The following is a 4,522-nucleotide window of genomic DNA, read 5'->3' as shown; positions in this document are numbered from 1 at the left end:
TTTTACGAGCACGCACTCAAATGAATAAAAAATATTTTAAAATTGCACACAAATTCTACAAAAAAAAAAAAAGAAAGAAAGAAAGAAACTATTTAAATAACATAGATTACATTTAACTCGAAAATAATCTCAATATATGAAAACACTAATGAGATGGACAGGATTTTAATTGTTAATTTTATCCAATACAGATATGGAGACAACTTAAGGGACTCAAGATTAACTAGCAATAAGTTATTCAATTTTAATAAGGTGAGTAGAAAAAGGTGTAAAAAATGACAAAATGTAAACAACTTTGTTGGCTTCTCCAAAGCACTGCCTGTAAATAGGACCTCGGAGAATTTTTTTTTTTTTTTTTTTAATGCGTGAGATGGCCTGCTCAACATGGACGCGTAAATTAGAGACTTGCTGATTTTGATACCTTTCTGTCACTGCGAACTGAATCTTTCGCTCCAAGAAATAATGCATTATCAATCTGCAGTTTTTTGTTGCCAATTTTACTGCAATAGTAAATCCTTTTCCAGCTAGAATATCGTCATTTAGGATACGCCGCAGCAGTCCACTTTCCAAGAAAAGTTGCTTATCGGAAATTCCTCCACACCATAGGTCTGATATGTACGATAAGGCTCCAGAAGGTGTGATGGCAATCAACGCCTTTACGGTGTTTCGATTTTTAGAGTAGCTAAAAGTTAGCTGCTGTATACGAATATTGGAGGGTTTTTGTATGGCAAATTCGGTACAGTCCAGAATTGCCCTACCATTAGGATATTTTAATGCAAAAGCCTCTGGCGTGTATTCTTGAAGTTGTCTTTTTTATGGCCAGATATCGATGTCTTTCACTTTTGATTAGACTGAATCGATGACTGCACTTAGCATTCTCGAAACTGAAGATTTTGTGAATTGCTGACAAAGAATATCAGAGTGCAGCCACATCGCAATCTCACCAGAAACATAAAGAATTACTCTTCAGGTTTCAGTCCTCTGTTAACTAAATCTCCTCAATTCAGGAATTGGAACATTACATCGAATGTCTCTACAGTAAATCCTGTAACACACAAAAATGCATTCCCATTGAATTTCACCGTCTTAAGTGAAAACAGCTTACTCTGGAAGAGACTTAATTTTTGAGCTGATCTTCAATGTTCAGCAGTTCCAGCAAGTATGCCACAACATCACTGTCCGTTTGAACCTCCATATCTTTTGAATGCTGGCTATCATACTCAGCAACTGCCTTCAAAGTCACAGAAGCACTAATATAAAAAGGAGAACATACGAACTAGAAATTAATTCAAACGAAATATTTATTAAGTAAAAACGTAAACTTCAAACACACATTTCATTTAAGAAAAGATTTTTAGAGAGATGGATTTTTTCTTCCCTACATCGGGTTAAAAAAAATGAAAAACAACAAACTATGTAGTTATTCTTCCTACTACAGTTGGCTCTCTGTTTAACGACTTTCAAGGGACCACAAAAAATCGTTCTTAAGTAGAATGCTTTTAACACTATAGTGTGCCATATCAGACCGTTAAAAGCCGGCTTTAAATAGAGAAAATCGTTAAATAGAGCGTCGTTAAACAGAGAGCCAACTGTATACCTGGCCCTACGAGAGTGCCAGCACCAATTGAACTGTAAAACCCAGCGTTTGTTAAAGCATACAGAGAATAAGCTTCCAATATTCCTTGTTCTCCAGCTGTTATTCCAATACCTCTAATATAAAGTAAACCAGCAGATTCTAAAATTTCAGCAACTGCTGCTGGAAACCAAGACACTAAAATTCCCATTAATTTTGTATAATTCCCATTTTAATTTCTTCCCCTAGAATCGCCTCTAAAAAGAAAAAGTATTAAGTTGAATGAAAGTTCAGTCGTTGGAAGTAAAAAAAAAAAGACCATAGCAACAGCGTCTTACCCTTTCTCGTCCGAGCTCCCACGCGGCTGCGAGGTCAATGGCAGAAAAAGCGCGCGAAAACATGAACAAACCGCGCGCGAAACTAACATGAACTAAAACTAACGCGGCGCTGACCTTGATAAGGAATGATGAAAAGGGGAAAAGGCGATTAGGAGCATTTGTGGCAACCCTGTCCCTATTATATTTTGTAAGAAAATAAGATGCAATTTTGCAACTTGTGGATGAAGTGACTCTCCTTTCTCCGTAAATAGACAAGAGGTTGCCATAGGAAAGAACTCACCTCTCGCTTTAAAACACTGCGCACTTGAGTTACCGGTCCTTAGCAGCAATCTCCGTCAGATAGGATACCTTACCAAACGCCACTCCGCTTATTGATTTAAACTTTTATTATTTTTATTTAAATTATATTTTAATTCTTAATTGTTAATTATGAAGTTTTACATTGCGCCGAAAAGAGGAAGGATACTCAGAAGACCCCATCCCAGGATACGTATACGGACAATTTCGAATGGGATTCCGTTGAAGAACAAGGTGAGTCTTACAATAATTATACCCTTTTTTAGATTATTTTTTTAGTAGCAGCCCACTCAAAAAACCCTTCGATTTCCAGACTGGGCGAAGCAATTTTCTCTAATAGAAGGGATGGGAAACTTTTCGTAATATTGGCTAAAAAGCTAGATGTAGAAGATTGTAAGAAAATTTACTATAGTAATATTAAAACTGAATATCTTGGTTGTTTTGAAATTAATGATACAAGTTTAATAGTAACTTTTTATCAAGCGGAGTGGCATTTGGTTCACTTTAAAAAAAATGCAACTTTCGAAATTAGATTGCATAATTGAATATTGTGTGAAATTTAACCAATTAATAGAACATTATGCAATTAGGTGCGGGAATCCTATTTATGAGCCGAGCTCCGGCAAGCGTCAAGAAAAAAAAAAGAATCACTATCCAGTTTTAATCAGGCATTATTAATCAAGAGGAGTGGCATTTAGTCGACTTAAAAAAAATGCAACTTTTGAAATTGGATTGCATAATTGAATATTGCGTAAAATTTAACCAATTAATAGAACATTATGCAATTAGGTGCGGGAATCCTATTTATGAACCGAGCTCCGGTAAGCGTCAAGAAAAAAAAAAGAATCACTATCCAGTATTGATCAGGCATTATTAATCAATCGGAGTGGCATTTGGTTGACTTAAAAAAAATGCGACTTTTGAAATTGGATTGCATAGTTGAATATTGTGTAAAATTTAACCAATTAATAGAACATTATGCATTTAGGTGCGGGAAGCCTATTTATGAGCCGAGATCCAGCAAGCGTCAAGAAAAAAAAAAAGAATCACTATCCAGTTTTGATCAGGCATTATTATTTAATAATGCTCACGAGAAAAATACGGACGATGTTTTAGACTTAATTGCCGATTACATACATTTCGCATCGCCCTGCAATTTAAAAAATAACGAAAGAACATGAGGATTTCCATTTAAGACATGAGGTTAATGCAAAGCTGTTCATTAAATAAGGAGACCGAGAAAGAGCAGCGAAAATGCAATCAAAGCAGTAAAAGTTGAAATAAAGCGCAATTTAAAATTTAAGACAAATCTAGAATATATAAATGAGAGGTGTAGAGCAATCGGAGATATAATTATAGAAATTGATAATCATAACGTATTAGGGGAAGCCTTTTTGTATAATTTCTGCATAATTCCTAAAACAAAATTTAAATGTATGAGGGCCATTTTAAAAAAAATTGCCAAATCACTGTCCTCGCTGTTTTAGATCTGTTAATTATTTTTATATGTATTTAAGCAGAAAATATGTTCTTATTATTGCTTATTGAACTATCTTCAACATGATTGTTAAAAATTGAAACGATTTTATGCATATTAATACTTTAAAAAATGAAACATTGACATGAAAACTCATTTTTCTGCTGTCCGAAGACCAATTATACATTTTTAAGTTATTTTTCAAGAAACAATTTATATTATTCATGCGAATAAATAAATGCTTCATATTATGAATCGTATATGCAAAAAAAAAAAATCATTTTGAAGTGTTAATATTGAAATTTTAAAGCCTGTCTTAAAAGTATGTTACGAGTGTTACCTTATTTTGCTTTAGTTATTTAAAAATAAATGACACTACCATCTGCAAGCTTTTGGTGTTCATTATTATTTCTCTCAGCTAGTGTAACACAGTGAATGTGCTTTTGTTGGATTCTGCGATAGATTTAAGAAATATTGGAATAAAACACAGCAAAGAGAGTATTTTTATTAATAATCATTAGTGTTACCTTATTTTTATGACTTATTAGGTAAGAAGACATTATTTTTAATACATAATGAGAACATTATTAAGCCTAAAAACTTACTTATGTTTTGATTATTATTATAGAATAAACTGAGCAAAGTAAATTTTTGTCGTGAGTGTTATTTGTCATGAGGGTTATTTATTTATGAGTAACACTCATGAGAAAACCATGTAAAATCAACTCTTTTATGGAATTTAGGTAGCAAATTTGTCCAAAACCAAAAGAAATAAGTAAAGATTATATTTTTTTAAGTATTTATTATAAGTATTTTATAAATGACCCGCTTGCCACG

General features: G+C 33.1%; 1 pseudogene; it reads right to left on the bottom strand.

The window, feature by feature from the left end:
• Positions 1–234: 234 nt before the first annotated feature.
• On the bottom strand, positions 235–1,784 carry LOC129230187 (uncharacterized; annotated as a pseudogene).
• Positions 1,785–4,522: the final 2,738 nt, after the last annotated feature.

Source organism: Uloborus diversus, chromosome 9 (genome assembly GCF_026930045.1).
Source record: "Uloborus diversus isolate 005 chromosome 9, Udiv.v.3.1, whole genome shotgun sequence".
NCBI lineage: Eukaryota > Metazoa > Arthropoda > Arachnida > Araneae > Uloboridae > Uloborus > Uloborus diversus.
The sequence above is the reverse complement of the archived record's forward strand: the minus strand, read 5'-3'. Positions and strand labels throughout refer to the sequence as shown.